Raw genomic sequence first — 23,314 nt, forward strand, 5'->3', positions numbered from 1 at the left:
GAGAGCTTAGCCTCCAGTTTGGCTATATGGTTGCATCTCCCACATGTGCTGGAATTTGTTGGGAGGAGGAGAGGGTTGTCTGTGTACATGAGACAGTTGTAACATTGCCTCAAGATTTCCAGATTCACCAGCTGGACCGGAGAGGAGATTGACAACTGACCTTTGGACATGCTAGAATAGTATTGGGAATTCCTTTATAATTGAAAAAAAGGGCCAATGGGGAACAAGGTACTCAAGGGGAGTTTGTGAGGTTGTAGTGCTTTTAATTTTTTAGTGCTGACTTAGTGTGCAAGTGCCAGGTAACTTAAATGCAATGTGTTACAGGTAACTTAAATGCAAAAATGACAAACAGTAACTTTCTTTCAAGTGAAACAAGGAAATAAGTACAGTAAGCAATGCAGATATCACTAGGGATCCACAGAAGTGCTGAAAAGCCGCGTTTTAGGTGGAATTAGCATTTCAGGGAAATAACAAGCAAGCAAACAAACAACAAACATACAAACAAAGCTAGATTCAGCAGGCTTGGATCTAGTATATGCTACAGCAAACAAGGTGCACCAATTTCAGTAAGAAGCAGTTCAAATATGCAGGCACTATAAGCCTTTAACCAGAAATTCCCAGCTCAGAAGGGCAGAGTCCAGCCTCTCCTCCCACAAGAGTGCAGACCACGAACCTTCTTAATGTAAAATAACTGGCCTGAAGCCCAAGTGCTTAAACCACAACTAATACACTTTTAGAATAACAGACACTGAGCCCTCAATCAGCAGTTCCCAGCTTAGAAGGATGTAAGCTACCTGTCCTGCCACCTGATGATAGCTACACTTTAATCAAGTTACTACCAAGCAGTAATAAATACAACTGAATACTTTAAAGAATGCCAGAATTAGTGCTTAATTTATACAAACAAAGCTAGATTCAGCAGGCCTGTATCTAGTCTATGCTACAGCAAACAAGGTGCACCAATTTCAGTAAGAAGCAGTTCAAATATGCAGGCACTATAAGCCTTTAACCAGAAATTCCCAGCTCAGAAGGGCAGAGTCCAGCATCTCCTCCCACAAGAGTGCAGACCATGAACCCTCTTAATGTAAAATAACAGCGAAGTCCTTCTGCAGGATGTCCACATCATTTGGGGACTTGACTATGGCTCCTAGTTTGCAGTCATCTGCGAACTTCATTAGCCAGAGGCCTTCTGTGTTAGCCTGTACTTTAGAGAAGTAGATACCAAACAGGAGAGGTCCCAGGACGGAACCCTGTGGTACTCCACTTGTCACTGCTTTGAGGTCAGATCTGGAGTCTGCAACTTTTACAGTGTGTGTTCTGTGAGTGAGCCAGTTGGCAACCCATCTTGTGACATAGGGATTTATACCTAGTTTAGTGAGTTTAGCTATAATTCCAGAATGGGGGATGGGGTTGAAAGCCTTGGCGAGGTCAAAATATGCTGTGTTAACCACCTTACTCTCATCTACGGCTTTGCTGACTGCCTCAAAGAAGTCGATCAGGTTCAGGAGGTATGATCTGCATTTCACAAACCTGAACTGGTTGAGATCCAGCGTTTGGAGGTTACCAATGTCTTTGTTTATGAGTTCCATGATGATACGTTCTATGGCCTTGTAGACCAGGCTCATCAGGCTAATAGGTCGATAGTTGCCGGGATCAGTGGTGGCTCCCTTTTTGTGGAGTGGGATAACTGTTGCTGTGCGTCATTCAGTGGGCACAAAGCCTGATGCGAGGCTGTTATTGAACATGGTGCTTAAGTGGGGAGCCAGTTCATTCTGAAGTTCATGTAAAACGCAGCCTGGGATGTTGTCCAGTCCCATGGATGCTGTGTTTTTGGATTTAGAGAGTGCAGCTTTTACCTGCATAGTTGTGATTACAGGGACTCTGCATTCTTCCTGTATAGATATGGGCCCTTTAGGAGATTGGGGGGGGGGGTGAAGTTAGCACTGAACCTATCTGCCAGGATGTTGGCAATATCAGTTGGTTCTGTAATTTTTGTGCTGTTGTGCTGTAAATCAGAGCAGATCTGGGTATTGCCATCAAGATTCTTGACATAGCTATAGAATGCTTTGTGGTTGTCCTTAGAATTAGTGGCGATTTTGTTTTCATAGCTAGCTTTGGAGGATCTTATGAGGATCTTACATATATATATATATATATATATATATATATATATATATATATATATGGGTTCACTTCAGTTCACTGAACTTTCAATTCACTGACTTTCATTTCACTGACACCATTTCACTGAAATTCATTTCACTGAAAGTTCATTTCACTGACAAGTATTATTACATAGTAAATGGAATATGCCCCCTTCCCCACTTTAGTGCGACCCTGGAGTTAGAATATATAGTTGGGTGGGTGAGCGCAGCCCCACTTACTTTTCTTTTACTAAGCAATATTATATCAAAACGTAAGAATATCATATGAAATGAAGTGGGCCCCACACCCCCTGATGTGGGGGGCTCTGCCCCCCACACCCCCCCAACTATATATTCTAACTCCAGGGTCGCACTACAGTGGGGAAGGGGGAATATTCCATTTTATTGCTAATAATAGTTGTCAGTGAAATGAACTTTCAGTGAAATGAAGTTTCAGTGAAATGAATTTCAGTGAAATGGTGTCAGTGAAATGAAAGTCAGTGAATTGAAAGTTCAGTGAACTGAAGTGAACCCATATGAACCCATATATATATATATATATATATATATATATATATATATATATATGAATGAACTACACACAAACCAAAACTAAGTAAAAAACACCACCGAACATGCACAGCAGGACGATTAGAACCAAAGCAAAGAACTTCTTTTACGCGTTTCGTTCAAATTTAATGTGAACATGAACTTCATCAGAAAAGCTCTTCACTACATACACACCTGTTTAAATACTGTTACATTAAGTCACATGACTATAATTAACTTCAAATATCAGTGAAAACACTTAATAAGAACAAATATTTATAAAAATGCTTCAAATAGTTATATTAGTAAAATAAAATAAAATAAAATAAATTCAAATTCTATGCATTTGTAAAAAACATTTGATGTTAATAACATCATTGAGCCCAGGATAACAATCTGCTTTCAGTATTGTTTGCCACAACGCTTCTTTGCACTCCAAATAAACCTTATAGTTCCCCGAAAATGTATCAGATTTTACTTGTTCTATCACTGAAAATCTAAACTTTTTAAAGTCAGTACATGTTCCTGCGTGCCTAGCAAGTGCGTTAGACTGGTCCTTTTTCTTAATAGCCAAGTTGTGTTCGTATATTCGTTTGTGCAATGCCCTGATGGTTTTTCCTATATAAAATCCTTCACAGGAATCACACATAGCCAAGTAAACCACATTATGTGATTTACATGTATAGTGCCCCTTACTATATATAAATCTATTTTGGTGTTTCAAATAATTAATACTGTTGCCTGAGATGAACCTACATTGTCTGCAACTGTTGCATGAGAAAGTTCCCAACCGGCAATTCTCATTGTTTGTTTACTTGATGTTCTCTACAATAGATTTAATATTAGTAATTTTCTTATAAGTAAATAATGGAACCTTACCAATAATGGAACGTAAGTCATTGTTACCATATATGACTTTCCAATTCTCCAGCATGATGTTTCTTACCAAATTCATTTCGTTGGAAATTGGAATAGGAAAAGCTAACCTAAATTCATTTACCTGACCTATACAGTTCTTCTGTTGTTTATTATTACTTGTATGACCCAGGTTAAAGTGACCCAAAATTGGACGTGCTACGTCCAATCTAAGGGCCAGTACTTCTTTGAAAATTTTACTGACCCATACTTTGTCATAACCTCTGTTTTCAAAAAACACTGACAATTTGTCAGCCTCCTTGCCAAACAGGTTGTCATTGCTAGTTAATCTACTCAAACGGATGAACTGTCCCTTTATTACTCCTCTTTTCATAAATAGGGGATGCAAACTGTCACGATGTAAGTATTGGTTGACGAAACTAGATTTCCTGTAGATGTTACTCTCAATTTCATGTGACTCTGAATTTATGTTTAAATGTAAATCCAAAAAGTTAATACTGTCACCAAAATGTCCCATAGTAAATTTGAGAAACTGTGTAGATGTATTTAAATGTTCTAAAAATTCAAGAAAAGTATTTTCGTCTCCATTCCATAGGAAAAACAAATCGTCAATGTATCTTTTATAAAATACAATGTGACAAGCCAAAGGATGAGAATATAAACATTTAGTTTCCCACATAGCCATGACTAAATTAGCAAAACTTGGGGCAACTCTGGAACCCATCGCTACCCCCGATACTTGCTGAAAATACATATTGTCAAATGTGAAGAAATTATTTTCAAGAATAATGTCCATCAAACCACTAATAGTGTTCACTAAATTGTTCTCCATGTTAGTGTAAGTACTTAAATATTCCCTTAGATATTCAACTCCAATGTTTTGATTAATGCAAGTGTATAAGGAAACTACGTCTAGACTAGCAAAAACAATATTAGACATATTGACTTGAAGTTGACCTAACAACTCTAACAAATGCCATGAGTCTCTAAGATATGATCTGGTTGTTTGTACCACTGGATTAAGTATCTTGTCTAACCAAAATGCAATATATTCTGTTTTCGCACCACTTGCTGAAATAATAGGTCTAAATTTCAAATCACTAGAAGATTTATGAAGTTTGGGTATACCAAAAATGTTGGCCAACTTAGGATATTCGTTGCTCAAAAAATCATATGTCGAAACGTCTATATTATCTTGAGAAAAAAGATCAAACAAAATTAGATCTTATTTTCCTAAAACATTCCAAAATATGATCTTGTGTAACTATCCTATAGCATTCCTGATCACTTAATAAAGAAAGCATAGCCATGTTATAATCTTTGACATTCATGATGACTATCGTACCCCCCTTGTCAGCCTTTAGAATTCGCCATTCTGGTTTATTAACTATATACTCTAAAGCAGTACGTTCATCAAACGTTAAATTGTAATCCTGATCTAGTTTGTAGTTACCCATGTTTCTAAACTCCTGCTCACATAAGTTTCCATACACTGCCAAAGTGGAGTTCAATAAGGGATTGTATGTACTTTTTTTCTTACACATAGTGGTCTCAGGACTAACTTGCATTACACCATCAAATATGTATTTTAAATTCAGTTTCCTAAGATATAACTTGAAATCTATTATAAGCCTAGGAACATTCACACTGTTTGAAGGAATAAAAGAAAAACCTTTTTGAAATACTGTCACAACATTAACAGGTACAGTTTCTTTAGTTAAATTTAAAACACTAATATCCAAGTTCAGTTCTTTTTTCGGTTCTTCCCTTTCCCTTTGTTCCTTGTCTGTACTTTCCCTGACCATCTCGGAACTTTGGTGTTCCCTGATTTGTCTCTCAAAAAAGGAACATTTTTGTTTCCATTAGAAACCGCTTGGGCAAAAGAAGTGTTAACAGTATTATTATTGCTTTCACAGGAAATGTTATTACAAGGAATAATATTACTGGATGTACTTTGCTCCACTAATACTTCATTGTTAACAACCTTATCTTGTTGACCAGATGAAAAGTTATTGTCAGTACAAACATTGCCATCAACCCCCTCAGAGGTCTTTTTCTTAATTGGATAAGCGTTGTTGTTGTTGTACACAGTAATGTCCCTTTGTAATTTTTTCCGTTTTCTTTCGACAATTGAAGCTCTAACTCTGTCAAGTTTGGCATTAATACCAAAATAGAGAGTCGCTAGTTGAGTGAAAACAACAGAGCCCCTAATTTTAGTGTCCAAATGTTCCATTTGTTCTTTTAAACCACAGTTCTGTTTTGTAGTGCTCAATCAACAGTCTCATGAACTCAAGACCTGTATTATTAAACAAGTCAACCAACTGATTGTAAAGTTGGTCCCCTTGTATAACGCAATTCGGAAATTTGAAACACCTTAGACCAAAAGGAACACACTTCATACGAACATTTTCCTCTAGATAAAATATTTCTAATTGTAACGACACACTTTTAGAACACAGTCTTTCTAAAAGATAAATATCTGACTTACATGAAGCAAATAAGTCAGCGTTGACAGTATTTTCTTTCGCACTTACTTGGAAGCCATGAGAGACGGTGATTCCAGAGAAAGGATTGTCAGTTGTTTTGAAAGTCTGTTCAAATACTTTATCACTTGTTTAAAGTGCTTGTAGAAACGTTAGACACCAAACCTTTGGTTCCTGGGCAAACCAAATTTTAACAAAACGCGTAAAAGAAGTTCTTTGCTTTGGTTCTAATCGTCCTGCTGTGCATGTTCGGTGGTGTTTTTTACTTAGTTTTGGTTCGTGTGTAGTTCATTCAAACATAATTTGTGTCGTCCAAACATGGCAGGGGAAGATATGAGCCGGGAAGATTTGCTAAATTTATGCATTCACTCTGTTCCTGAGTCGGGAAAGACTTTGCAAGACATAATCAACATTTCGGTTGTAGAGGCAGTACGCGAAGTGTTGGCCCGGCAGAAGGGAACTTCTAATGCCAACAACGCTATCAACAACGTGCAAACACCTTTGGTTTGCCCAGGAACCAAAGGTTTGGTGTCTAACGTTTCTACAAGCACTTTAAACAATGAAAATGACAAGGGAAGTGACGTGGTGTCACGTCCGGTTTCGGATCAGATTGCCAGTGCAGTTACGGAGATTGGAGAGACAAGAGAGGGGACAGTATGTCGTGATAAAGTATTTGAACAGACTTTCAAAACAACTGACAATCCTTTCTCTGGAATCACCGTCTCTCATGGCTTCCAAGTAAGTGCGAAAGAAAATACTGTCAACGCTGACTTATTTGCTTCATGTAAGTCAGATATTTATCTTTTAGAAAGACTGTGTTCTAAAAGTGTGTCGTTACAATTAGAAATATTTTATCTAGAGGAAAATGTTCGTATGAAGTGTGTTCCTTTTGGTCTAAGGTGTTTCAAATTTCCGAATTGCGTTATACATTGGGACCAACTTTACAATCAGTTGGTTGACTTGTTTAATAATACAGGTCTTGAGTTCATGAGACTGTTGATTGAGCATTACAAAATAGAACTTTGTGGGTTAAAGGAACAAACGGAACATCTGGATGCTAAGATTAGGGGCTCTGTTATTTTTACTCAACTAGCGACTCTCTATTTTGGTATTAATGCCAAACTTGATAGAGTCAGAGCTTCAATTGTCGAAAGAAAACGGAAAAAGTTACAAAGGGACATTACTGTGTACAATAACAACAACGATTATCCAATTAAGAAAAAAAAGACCTCTGAGGAGGTTGATGGTAATGTTTGTACTGACAACAATTTTTCATCTGGACAACAAGATAAGGTTGTTAACAACGAAGTATTAGTGGAGCAAAGTACATCCAGTAATAACATTCCTTGTAACAACATTTCCTGTGAAAGCAATAATAATACTGTTAACACTTCTTTTGCCCAAGCGGTTTCTAATGGAAACAAAAATGTTCCTTTTTTGAGAGACAAATCAGGGAACACCAAAGTTCCAAGATGGTCAGGGAAAGTACAGACAATGAACAAAGGGAAAGGGAAGAACCGAAAAAAGAACTGAACTTTGATATTAGTGTTTTAAATTTAACTAAAGAAACTGTACCTGTTAATGTTGTGACAGTATTACAAAAAGGTTTTTCTTTTATTCCTTCAAACAGTGTGAATGTTCCTAGGCTTATAATAGATTTCAAGTTATATCTTAGGAAACTGAATTTAAAATACATATTTGATGGTGTAATGCAAGTTAGTCCTGAGACCACTATGTGTAAGAAAAAAAGTACATACAATCCCTTATTGAACTCCACTTTGGCAGTGTATGGAAACTTATGTGAGCAGGAGTTTAGAAACATGGGTAACTACAAACTAGATCAGGATTACAATTTAACGTTTGATGAACGTACTGCTTTAGAGTATATAGTTAATAAACCAGAGTGGCGAATTATGAAGGCTGACAAGGGGGGTACGATAGTCATTATGAATGTCAAAGATTATAACATGGCTATGCTTTCTTTATTAAGTGATCAGGAATGTTACAGGATAGTTACACAAGATCATATTTTGGAATGTTTTAGGAAAATAGATCTAATTTTGTTTGATCTTTTTACTCAAGATAATATAGACGTTTCAACATATGATTTTTTGAACAACGAATATCCTAAGTTGGCCAACATTTTTGGTATACCCAAACTTCATAAATCTTCGACTGATTTGAAGTTTAGACCTATTATTTCAGCAAGTGGTGCAAAAACAGAATATATTGCATTCTGGTTGGACAAGATACTTAATCCAGTAGTACAAACAACCAGATCATATCTGAGAGACTCATGGCATTTGTTAGAGTTGTTAGGTCAGTTTCAACTCAACATGTCTAACATTGTCTTTGCTAGTCTAGATGTAGTTTCCTTATACACTTGCATTAATCAAAATATTGGAGTTGAATATTTAAGGGAGTACTTAAGTACTTACACTAATATGGAGAACAACTTAGTGAATACTATTAGTAGTTTGATGGACATTATTCTTGAAAATAATTTTTTTACATTTGACAATATGTATTTTCAGCAAGTATCGGGGGTAGCGATGGGTTCCAGAGTTGCCCCAAGTTTTGCTAATTTAGTCATGGCTATGTGGGAACTAAATGTTTATATTCTCATCCTTTGGCTTGTCACATTGTATTTTATAAAAGATACATTGACGATTTGTTTTTCCTATGGAATGGAGATGAAAACACTTTTCTTGAATTTTTAGAACATTTAAATACATCTACACAGTTTCTCAAATTTACTATGGGACATTTTGGTGACAGTATTAACTTTTTGGATTTACATTTAAACATAAATTCAGAGTCACATGAAATTGAGAGTAACATCTACAGGAAATCTAGTTTCGTCAACCAATACTTACTTCGTGACAGTTTGCATCCCCTATTTATGAAAAGAGGAGTAATAAAGGGACAGTTCATCTGTTTGAGTAGATTAACTAGCAATGACAACCTGTTTGGCAAGGAGGCTGACAAATTGTCAGTGTTTTTTGAAAACAGAGGTTATGACAAAGTATGGGTCAGTAAAATTTTCAAAGAAGTACTGGCCCTTAGATTGGACGTAGCACGTCCAATTTTGGGTCACTTTAACCTGGGTCATACAAGTAATAATAACCAACAGAAGAACTGTATAGGTCAGGTAAATGAATTTAGGTTAGCTTTTCCTATTCCAATTTCCAACGAAATGAATTTGGTAAGAAACATCATGCTGGAGAATTGGAAAGTCATATATGGTAACAATGACTTATGTTCCATTATTGGTAAGGTTCCATTATTTACTTATAAGAAAATTACTAATATTAAATCTATTGTAGAGAACATCAAGTATGCAAACCATGACAATTGTCGGTTGGGAACTTTCTCATGCAACAGTTGCAGACAATGTAGGTTCATCTCAGGCAACAGTATTAATTATTTGAAACACCAAAATAGATTTATATATAGTAAGGGACACTATACATGTAAATCACATAATGTGGTTTACTTGGCTATGTGTGATTCCTGTGAAGGATTTTATATAGGAAAAACCATCAGGGCATTGCACAAACGAATATACGAACACAACTTGGCTATTAAGAAAAAGGACCAGTCTAATGCACTTGCTAGGCACGCAGGAACATGTACTGACTTTAAAAAGTTTAGATTTTCAGTGATAGAACAAGTGAAATCTGATCCACTTTCGGGGAACTATAAGGTTTATTTGGAGTGCAAAGAAGCGTTGTGGCAAACAATACTGAAAGCAGATTGTTATCCTGGGCTCAATGATGTTATTAACATCAAATGTTTTTTACAAATGAATAGAATTTGAATTTATTTTATTTTATTTTATTTTACTAATGTAACTATTTGAAGCATTTTTACAAACATTTGTTCTTATTAAGTGTTTTAACTGATAATTGAAGTTAATTATAGTCATGTGACTTAATGTAATAGTATTTAAACAGGTGTGTATGTAGTGAAGAGCTTTTCTGATGAAGTTCATGTTCATATTAAATTTGAACGAAACGCGTAAAAAGTTCTTTGCTTTGGTTCTAATCATCCTGCTGTGCATGTTCGGTGATATATATATATATATATATATATATATATATATATATATATATATATATATATATATATATATATATATATAGGTCCACTATGTAATCCCAAAATACTGAAATCCCGAATTTCAGTGTTTTGAACTTACATAGCTGAAAATACAATGAAAATACAAATTCCCAAAACCCCACAACAGCAAAATTTAAAATCCCGACATACACACACACACACACACACACACACACACACACACACACACACACACACACACACACACACACACACACACACACACACACATACACACACGCACACACACACACACACACACACACACACACACACACACACACACACACACACACACACACAACTTCCCCCCACACTCAAATATATAATCCTACACTACAGATAAGAAGGGGGCAAGTCCACCTGCACCCCCACACCCCACCTACTTAAATATTCTAACTCCAACATCGCACAGACACACAAAGGAAACTCACAACCACACATTTTACAGTCCTTCATACATACACATATCACAGTCACAACACACACACACACACACTAAAGCCCCTAACCAACACACTTACATATACGTACTTACCTAAACTTCCACCCATCCATTCACACACCGTACCACCAGAAGCGCGAATTCAACATCTTCAAACTTCAGGATTTTGAATTTCGTGCTTCTGTGGGTTTCAACATTTAGTGTTTCGGCTATGTAATTTTGAAATACTGAAATTCGGGATTTCAGTATATCGGGATTACATAGTGGACTGATATATCAATATATATATATATATATATATATATCTATATATCTATATATATATATATATCTATATATCTATATATATATATATATATATATATCTATATATATATATATATATTTATATTTATACAGATATATATGATTATACAGATATATATCTATAGATATGAAATAGAACATAAATACATAAATGACCAAAGGCACGGTTAATGGGGGTGAGGGGGCCCAAGCTAAATACATCTTGTAAGTATTGATATCACCCCCTCCCCCACAGCAAAACAGATCTGCCCAGCAATACAATACCAACTATTGCAAGTCCCATTCCCAGGACCCGACGCAACATGGGCACAAGATGTTAACAGTAATCCATCCCACCTGTATGATGTCAGGATGGTATCCATAACATATCATAGAGTACACTCTGGCTACCAGAGGGAATGTACAATGTGGAAGCAATAAACATTCCAAAGATGCAAATACACACCCACACATATATGCAGATACATATATAAATATATATATATATATTTTTTATATATATATATATATATATATATATATATATATATATATATATATATATATAAAACTACACATACACACACACGGATATGTATAGGAAGATACATATTTAGATGTTGCCACTATACTGAACAGCCATCTTATCAAATGGACAATGTATGAGTCACCCATACAAAAGACAATTGTTGTCTGAAACAATAACCCACGGAGAAGTCAAAGGATATGACACCACACACAGGTTTGCATACATAAGAGTTTTATTTGTGTACTATTACAGTTGTATATGCCATGTCATATAGTCGTTTAGACTTTGAAATACATACAAACAGATTAATGCAACTCTCAAGCAAATCATTTAATACAGTAATCCAAAAACATAACATATGTTGCTGTACAGGCCAAGGCCAGCAAGTAGTACATCAGTAAAGACAGACTGGGCCACAGGATAACAATTAATCAACAGTAAGTAATGCAGATGTATAGTCCAGCAGCCTCTGTGTTGGAGGTCTGTACCCAAGCATGTTCTGTTGACTGGTATTGTAGTGGAGGTACTCATGGCATGTGGTGCGTACAGGGTGTTGTGTCCTATCTGTGCCAGTTATAACACAGCTAGGCAGACATGTCAGTGTCAGTCGAGCATAGGTTGCCTGTACGTATCCAAGCTGGATACCTAACATCTGCACATCTGTACAGGGACTGACAGACATCAACTTGCCAACTAGCTATGCAGTATTAAGAATGTGTCGACAGGTAGACATCTGACACCAATATGTATGCCATTACTATATGTTGGCAGCCCTCACTGACATGTGCTATACGGACAGTAGTCCACAGTTAATTTCCACATGTCAGATCATTATCCAGTAGGAGATATATACTGTGACACAGCTCACACACCAGGCACATGACAGTGAGGACTCAGAGTCCATCTATGCATGCAGGGGTGCTTGTTGCCAGTACTACAATTAGCAATTTACTCTTTCTTGGGAAAGCACTGTCAACAGTAGTAATGTCATGATACACTACATGTCAGTGTGACGGCACATAACCTGGGATACTACCCTTGTATGTAACACATTCTCACTGATAAGAGTGTTGTACAGGTCATATATACTCAAGTGTCCCAGACATGACACTCACACCCCTTACTACTGTACTGACAGCACATAGACGGATGTCATGTACATGGCATTACATACACCTATTACAGATGTCATTACCCTGCTATGTTATCAGACTGGAATGTGAGCACAGGTTACCAGGGCTAAGCCATGCTTAGAAGGTGTCAGCATTGTTGCAATATAACAGCTAAGCAGATTTGCGTACTGATAAGTGAAGCCTACACGGTGTAAGCGCCCATACGTTTAAGCGTATGATAGCACCACTTAGCTTCACACAAACCCGCACAAATGCAATTAAATTTGCTCAAAACTGCCTTAACCACTCTGTATCCAACAGCCCTTGTTCTACCCAGCAACAAAATAGACAGTTCTTGAACCCAGGACCCTGTACACTATAGTCACAACAGTTAACCACTATGCCATGACAGCTGTGAAGACAGATGTTGTATTTCCAATACATCTGTCAGTAGACATATTGAATATTATTGAACAATCGCTGTGACTTCTACAATTGTATAGTACATGTTAGTGATATTACTGTTCCATCACATATGTTGTTATATCTAAATATACACATATCAGATACATATGGTGTGATACATCTGGGAAGGTATACACAACAGTAATGTTTACACATGACAAGGATATGGATATATACATATACATATGTAAATATATGTCTACATATACATACACATATATATTCATATATATGTATTTATACACATCTGTATAGTGCATCATATATATGGCCATTTATTGATCTCTCTCTATATATATATATATATATATGTGTGTGTGTGTGTGTGTGTGTGTGTGTGTGTGTGTGTGTGTGTATGTCTGTATGTACCTCATATATGTACAGATATATCTATTTATGTCGATATATATGTAGATATCTATAACTATATGTGCATATATATATATCTATACAGATATATCTATTTATGTTGATATATATGTAGATATCTATAACTATATGTGCACATATATATATATATATATATATATATATATATATATATATATATATATATATATATATATATATATACATGTATATATATATATATCTATGGGTCTACTTCTAATGCCCGAACTGCCGATTCACCGACAGGGAAATGACCGCCAGAAACCCGACAACACACAAACCCGACAACGCGAAACACCGAACACCATAACACCGACACACTACACGTCAACAACACAGTACACTACAACACATATCCACTAGCCCTAACCCAAACCCTAACCCTAAGGTCCGACACTACCGCACACTCCCCCTACCTGCACCCTAACCCTAACTCACTTACACACCCCGAACCCCAAGCTCCGACACTACCGCACACACTCCTACCTGCACCCTAACCCTAACTCACTTACACACCCCAAACCCCAAGCTCCGACACTACCACACTCCCTACCTGCACCCTAACCCTAACTCACTTACACACCCCAAACCCCAAGCTCCGACACTACCGCACACTCACCTATCACACACCCTAACCCTACATCCCTGAGTATTCAACACTTACCTGTCCGCTCCCTACTCCTACATCCCTCACTATCGCATACTTACCAGGTCGCGCTTACACATTCCCCTTGTCGGTCTTCCGTCTGTCGGGATCCGAGCGTGTCGGTCAACTGCGTTGTCGGGTTTCTGGCGTCGGTCATTTCCCTGTCGGTGAATCGGCGGTTCGGGCATTAGAAGTAGACCCATATATATATATATATACAGATATATATATATATATATATATATATATATATATATATATAGATATCTATAACTATATGTGCATATATATCTATATATCTGTATATGTGTAGACATATATATATGTGTATATGTATAGATATGTGTTTGTATATGTATATATATATATATATATATATATATATATATATATATATATATATATATATATATATATATATATATATAAAAAATATCCATATATGTATGTAGATATGTATATGCCTATATATCTATAAAGATATGTGATATATATATATATATATATATATATATATATATATATATATATATATATATATATGTTTACCATATGTCCAGAACATGGAGTGGAGTTCTACCTCAACACCAGTAGTCTCAACCTTTTAGTGCAAGGGGATGTCATGTATGTATTGCAGGTATATATGTAGACTGTTGCTACTGTAACAGGGGCTGTCTTAACAGACATGTTGTGTGTGGGAGGTCACATCTGCTACTGACATGTACACCATCGGTTACTGACAGGCATCCTAAGGACATCATAGTACAGTACCATGGATAGCACAGTAATGATCCTGTGGACTACAGCAGAGATATGACCAATATATGTGGACAGTCTGGCACTCTCTGGTCAGTCCAGAGGTATACACAGATCCCCTTTGTGCAAGACATGTAGACCAAGCCTGACAATGTGGATGTTTACAGCCATGTACATGGGTATATCACATAAATACTGGACTACATATGCCCACACAGTTTATGCCTTCACACACTCCTGTCTATCCTGACACACAATAACTGGTGGTGCAGAGGTCCCATAGCTACATACTACGCAGTAGTTAGTGACATACATCTGTACAGAATACCACTGTTTGTCAGAAATACATAACAGTTATGTTGGCTCGGCAGCAGTATGTTTTGCAAATATCTGGACATAACATCACACTGGGTAATTACACTAATCTGCTAGGCATGTAACAAAGTACTGTGCAAACTACAGGCAGACTGCCTCAACACTGGTCTAAATTTCATATGGGGGAATACACATGTACTTGCAAATATAGCAAGCTCTACAGGCATGTCACAGAACTGAGTAGCAGACACCTGTGTGAAAGTGTATACCACAACCAATATGAACACAGCCACAGCTGTATATGGTACGCAGGCTTACTATTACACTATATGGACTGTCTGACCAACACCATCCTCATATGTGCCACTCAGACACTAACCCTACACATACTGGGTCATGAGACAGTGTGGTGCAATGTCTGTCTGTGGTATGGGACATGCGTGTGTTTGGCCCTACAAACATGTGAGCTGATAGGGTACCATACAATGGAGCAGCATGTAACATCAGATAGAACAGGACCAAGAACAATGACATCTACCACAGTCTGTACACAGGCCAAGGTATGTATTATCAATACATATAATGTTGACAATCACCATAAGTACATGGACCCCACTACTGTACACACAACCACAGAATGCCCAGGTTATGTCCTCAGAAATAAAACCTACTATACATAACATGTCTAGTAGTCTGATATCTGACTGGCTTGTTATCAGGTATGATGTCAATAAATAATGGTGTACAGAACATATGCATCTCTTATGCATGACATATGTACAAAGGTTGACAGACTTGTGGTTGGAGCCACAAACACTGGGCCAATATTGGCATGTTGCTGTGATACCCTCATACATTTACTGTTGTAACAGGGTTTGTTGTGACATATGTCTTATGAAGGATATGAAGTCAGTAACTTTCATGGCTGTCACCATGTACTGACTGCAATCCTCAGACTGTGCTTCTGCAGTTCAAAGATAGGTGATCTGTTCAAATAATTTTATTATTTTTTTCAAACAAAATAATAATAAACTTTTACATTTCAAGCAAGAATAAATTATAAGGAACTATTTACAAAATGTACAAATGGCCTCAAACCAAATATGAAAAAAAAGGAAAAACAATCTGAAATACACAAAGAAAGTTACACATTACTAGAGAAAGTCATTTTACTTCTTCTCCACTTAAGAAGGTAAAATTGTGTCTGTTTTAAGTGTCTCAATAAGGGAGAGAACTTTCTCCCAAGGATTATTAATCCATTTCATATGATAGATTCTCATTTCCTTGATTCTGATTTCCAACAGTGCTACATCTTTCACTAGAATTAGAAAACTGTCAAAGGTTGGAATGGATTAGGACTTCCATTTCTTTGTGATGCATTTCTTAGTAACTGCCATTGTAGTCCAAAGAAGATACAGGTCTTTGTTTTTTGTAACAATAGTTTCATTTTTATCCAGAAGAATTAGTGGCTTTGACAAATCAAGGAATCTGTAAAAATGGCATGTAGAAATTCATCAATATCTTCCCAGAATTTCTTAATGTGAGTACATTCATACATAATATGAGACCAATTCATACATAATATGAGACCAGTCAGCGTTACATTTTGAAGAACATCTCCAACAAGTTATGTCATTAGAATTGTTGAATCTAACAATTTTGTTGGTGTATAGAAAGCTCTATGCAGAAACTTCCACGAAAACATTTCCCAAATTTGTATATTGGAGTTTAATTTAATAGAATATAATAAACTAGTTTTATTCTCATTTGATAACAATAAAGGATGTTCTTTAGTGATAAAATTCTACAACTTCTGATTATGATTACCTTTGAAATTAATAATAATTTTATATAATTTTGAAGTTAAATTTGTCCAGTTAAAGTCTCTCTCTCTCTCTCTCTCTCTCTCTCTATATATATATATATATATATATATATTACTTCATGTAAGAAAAATATGAGTCTAGGTATGGATCTAAAAGAAGAGTTATTTATTGTTCTGCATAAATCTTGTGCATAGGGAAGTAAACTGCTAAGAGCTAACCCATCTGAATTTGATAAATCAAATGTATTAATTAACTGGCTTACATCTATGACCATCAAGTTTTCCATACATTGGTACCAGCATGTAAAACTTTTTGTTTTCCATGTATTAAGAGTATTTATAGGAATGTTATTGAAAAAGTTTTTTGTAATTTTAAAGGGGATTAATAACTGTAACCATAGTTTAATATCAATATTATTGTTTACAAAACTCCGGAAAATATTGTAAATATAATTTATATAGTTTAGATTGGTGGGTTTAGTAGAATTATATTGCAGATTAATACAGATAGTATGCCAGAGTTTATTAGTTTGTTCATTTAATTGTAAGTTTTTTGTTAATTTACTTTATTTTAGGAATATAGCAGTATGTAAAGTTTTCCATGCAGAAGAGGATTTTAGATCAAACCAACTTATTACTGTTTTGAAAATGGATGCTTTAATACAAGATTCTAAATCAGGAAAGTTAATTCCTCCCATTTCCCAAGGTCTAATATGATTTAAGAAAGCTATTTTATTCTATTTTGGGTACCAAAGAAAATTTATAAGGATTTTATTTAATTCTTTTAAAAGCTTTTTACTGGTAATTATAGGGATAGCTAGTGCGATGTAGTTTATTTCTGGGAGTAAAACCATCTTTATTAACTGCAACCTATCTTCAAATGGTAAATACAATTTATTCCATTTCCCAACTAGTGATTTTAGGGTATTCACAATATTATTATAATTAATAGATAAAGTTAATTCTAAATTTTCGCACAATACAATCCCCAGATAATTTAAAGAGGAAACCTGTTTCCCAATTATTTGGTTTATGTTAGTATTAGAGTTATTTTTTTATTTAACAATATATGATTTGTCTTAGAACTATTAACTCTTAACCCTGAGATATGCTAGAATTTTTCAACTAGTATATTTAGTTCATGTAGTGACTCATCTGAGTTAACTAAAGTGATTAGTATATCATTGACAAAGATCATTATTTTGGAATTAAATTGATCAAAAATGTTAATGCCTTTAATTTTGTGGTTAAAACGAATTGCTGAGGAAAAAAATCTATTGCTAATGCAAACAACATTGGAGACATAGGACATCCCTGTTTAGTACTCTTAGTAATTTCAATAGCTTATGATGTAAATGGACCTAATTTTACATAGGCCACATTGTCTTTATAAATATTTTTATCAAAGTAATGAATTGTATAGGGCAATCATAAATTTGTAGTATTTTAAAAAGATAATTCCAATTAGTGAATCAAAAGCTTTTTCAATGTCTAAAGTGACTATTAGGGCCTCATGCTTGTCTCTATTTAAAATGTCTATAATGGTTAAAATTCTTTGAATGTTATCATGGGTATGTCTATTATAAATAAAACCAGTTTGGTCATCACTTATGACATGAATGAGTGATTTTTTGATTCTATTAACCAATATAGACATAAGAATTTTATAGTCATTATTAAGCAGTGAAATTGGTCTATATGAACTGCATAATCTGGGATTCTTATTTTCCTTTAATATAGGAGTGATCAACAGATATCTCCATGAAGGTGGAATTGTGCCTTGTGAATATGTTTCATTTAGTGCTTTTTGCATAATTGTTATAGCAGAGCTGGAAATTATTTGTAAATTTCAATAATGATTCCATCTATACCTGGAGCCTTATTATTTTTACTTTCTTTAATTTGTTCATTAAATTCATTAATTTCTTGTTTAAATTTAAGGAGTCCAAGTATAATTCTAAGTTGTTATGATATAAATCATTATTATTGTAGTGTTTTGTAAAATTAAATTTAAAGGCTTCCAAGATGTCACTTAAATCTGAGACATTTTTATTGATTTTCCTTCATGAATTATATTTGTGATATTTGTGATATTATTTTCAGTGGAATGTCTTTTTAATCTCATTGCTAGATTATGCGTATATTTGCGGGAGACATCGAAATAATTTAGTTTCAATTTTTCTAAAGCCAAATTGGTTTTGTGAGTTAAGATATCATTGTATTTTTTATTTAATTCCCCATTTTTTTTTTTTGCAACTGGATCTGTCACATCCTTGGTGTTCATTTATATGATTTGTTTTTGAATATTAACTAATTCTGATTCCCATTCCTTTGTTTTGTTATTACACCAAGTAATAATTTTGCCATAAAGATATGCCTTTAGGGAAGCCCATAAAATAACTATATTTATGTCACTAGTATAATTTGTATCTAAGAAGTATTGTATTTCCGAGTCCAGCCATGGTTTGAACTGTTTTAATTTAGTGATGTAGGCCAAGATTCTTTTGGTAAAAGTCAATCTCTTAAAATCCATTTGAAATTCAAGAATGAGTGAGTTGTGATCAGATAAGGGGCAAGGGATTATAGAAAAATATGATATTTTCATTTTTAAATCTTGGGATACAAATATTTTATTAATTCTTGTTTATGTATTGAATCTATGATCACTATGAGAAAATAATAATGAATTATCTTTCTTAAGACTAAATGAGTCTAATAATTGCAAATTATCTATCCATTTTTTAAGTGGTTTCCCTGTAGAAGTAATATGGAAAGGTATTTTATTAGTAGTCTCCAAACTATCTAAAGTACAGTTAAAATCCCCTCCCAAAATTAAATTACCCTTCGATGTTTTATTGATGAGATCTATATGCTTTTTAACTGTTCCTACTCCCATACCAGGGAACCATTATAAGTTCACCAAAGTCCAAATTTTGTTACTAAATCTTATTATTACAACTGATATAAGACCATCTTTATCTTCATAGTTATATATAACTTGAGGATTTTTTACATTTTTTCCTGCATAATATTAATACTCCTCTTTTTTTTTTACTATATGATGAATTAGATAACCTTAGAAATTCATTTGGTTTCCAAATAAAGTTATCATTAGCTTTAAAGTGAGTTTCCTGAAAAAATACCACTTGTGCTTTATTTTATTTTAGATATTTAAGTAAGTTGGATCTTTTCCTTGGGTTATTTAAACCATTAACGTTTAAAGAGAGTAACACTATGTCCATCTTATTTATTTACAATTGAAGAGTATTTGAATTGGGTAGAGTGACGATATATTTTGTTATTTAATTGCTGTGTAACTTTCATACATATATTAAATCTAATAGTCAGATTATTGATTACTTTTGAATTATATAATTTAGAACTTAAAGGAGGCCAAAAAGATAAGAAAACATGTGTACAGTAGATAATTTCATGCATGTGTACAAACAGATACTTAAAGTAACCTTTTAACAAACATGGAATGAAAAACATTCCCAATCTGACAGAACTAAAAAGTTCAGTCAGATTAACCCTCATTACTGAAATAAACTAAACTATAATGAAAGGTTAGAAGCTCCATTATATGTTTCTCTGGAGAATGTATGTTAAATTATTCCCAAGCATAAACAACTATTTTCAACACAATAGCACACATGAATAAATGCTCATTGTGGAAAAACACTTAATATAGAATTCTGGCTATAAAGTTTATCACCGTTAATATTTGTGTGTGATAAACCAAGTACACAGTTTCGTATTGAACAAACATTTGTATAGTACAGCTAGAACATCATGAAAATGTGTTAAGATAATCCTGTTTCCTTCTATCACTAGTGGATCCCTATATACCAACCATTTCATTCAGTATCTGGCTTATAGGATACACTATAGCCTGTGTTGTGAGGTATATTAACAGTAGTATCAACTATAAGCCCTCTTTTACTTTTTATTGTGGTATCTTTACATTTATTATTTTTCTTTTTCCTTCTATTGAATAAATAATAACATTTTAATGCTAGTCAATACTATCCTACAATACCTTCTATTACTCTATCCAGCATAATGGTGATTCTTCAGCATTATCTAGAGACAAAGCTTATTAATCTTGTTCATTTAAAATAGCTTTTTTTTTTTTTAATTTAATGACAAGTAGTAAGGTCAGTATTTACTTATTACCACAACCAGATCCAGAGTAATAGAAATGCCTCTTTTCAAAGCCTTCTTCCACTGAAATGTTTTGTCTAATTTACTCAAGAATTGTGTGTCACATAAGTGTGTTTTTTTTATAGAATCTCATTTTTGGTGGGTAATATTTTGGGAATTATATCTTCTACTGTTTATAAGTCATATCCAGGACAGTTGCGTACAAGTGCTTTTCCCACAACTCTTTACTTTCTGCAGTCCGACTAGCAAAAGAAGAAACAGTACAAATCACTCTCCCCACATTTCTAAGATATCTACATTCACTCAAGTGAATTAGCTTAACAACAGAGATCACAGCAATCTGTGCATAATAAAACCCCTTGGTTTATACAATTGCTACCAGAACGTTGCTGCACAAGACAGATTGCATGTAAAAGAAGAGCACATCTTATTTATTACATTACACGGTACTCCAAATAGAGAGTTAGTCTGTCATTAATTTGGAGTGAATCCTGATCAGTTTAATGCAAGTGATAAAATGTTTGAATTTCTATCCTAATATAAACAATTGTCACAGGGTTATGATTCACAGACATACAATATTTAAGCAGAAAAACCAGTACATTTTAATGCTGCATCACAACGAAGCATTGACAGTAAAGTGGACTCTAAAATGATGCCACCCACTGAAATGAAAGTAAGATATCCACTCTGTCATTTTCCTAATATTAGTGGCTTTTCAACACAGTCAGTTCCCTAAAGAGGTAAATATACCATGAAAAATGCAGTCCTGCTACTTAGAATGGTTTGTCTAAAAGAAGCAGCATACATAAAACATTCTCAGCTATGGACTCTACACCCGCAAAGCCTAAATTATAGCATAACACTTCACTTATAAATTTCTCATAGTACATGCCACAATAGGAGATCGAAAATTAGCTAATACCTTACACACCCTTTTCCACCTGAACATGTAGTTGTTTCCGAATTCATTACAAATCATTCCTTATTACTAATCTGACTATGATAAAACACAAACACCATAAGGTCTCATTCTTATTTTATTTGTTGACCAAGTCATGTGTAATTCATGTCAATCTTTGAATATATCTTATTAAAATGAGCTATTGTTAAATAATTCTGCTTTGCCCTCTATGCCCGTATGGCTTTTTATGTATATACATTATTCATTTTAAGTTTATTATCTGGATTCCCTAGCTGATTTGTTTATGTGTAATGTCCAGCAAATATATGTGTTAACATAATTTTATTCCAAATACATTCATGTACCTTAGAATTTCTTTACTTCATAACTTTTAAAACGTTTTATGTTCAGCAAAGCTAAACAGTTTAAGAGATCTACTGTCTCTTTAAGGCAATGAGGAAGTGTATAGGGGCATGTACAGTTACGTCGCTAACATGTTTTCCTTCAGACTCGTATAGGAAGTTATGTAGGACAGGACGAGATTTCCTCAGTATTTTGGATTAATATTCACTGAGTTAACAGGAAGAAAATGTGGATTACACAACAAGTTATGCAGAAGGAGGTTTCCTATGCTATACGAACAGATAAAAGTAAGTAAATAGATTTAACCGTTAGGCATCATCATAGCCTTCCTAATACCCTTCAAATTTTTATGACTCCATCTACTAACATAATATATCTTAAATGAGATACTGATAAAAATGAAAGGGGTTTATCTTGTGAGTGAGTGAAAGAAACGAGCATTCTGTGTACAAATTAATGCGATAAGCGCATTTGCATGTTCGCGAGTTGTACAGGAATGATTGTTCACAAGTCTCGAGTTCGAGAGAGTCATTTTTTGAAAAAAACATAGCTTAACTGAAAAATCAAGACTACGCTTGATATAATGGTTCCATGGATACTATATATAATCATGTTTAGTCAAAAGGCTTGTTTCATTATGAAAATGAAATAAATATATGCTTAAAACTCAGATGTCATTTAGCAATAAAATACTAATGAAATTAAACTATCCTATGTAGATTCACTATTACATTTCAATGTTTAAGATATGTTATCAGTCATCTTTCCCATACATCACTTTTCTACACTTTCCCATCCCAAATTAGTGTAAAATAGCAATGTCAGTTAGACTGTTGTTATCAGTCTATTGTATATATGTTAACAAATAAACCTAAAGTATTTATATGAAATTAATGACACTAGTGAAACGAAATTAGTAAAATACTTGAGAAAATAGATAG

The sequence above is a fragment of the Protopterus annectens genome, chromosome 1.part1, assembly GCF_019279795.1.
Source record: "Protopterus annectens isolate FY-2018-M chromosome 1.part1, PAN1.0, whole genome shotgun sequence".
Classification (NCBI taxonomy): Eukaryota; Metazoa; Chordata; order Ceratodontiformes; family Protopteridae; genus Protopterus; species Protopterus annectens.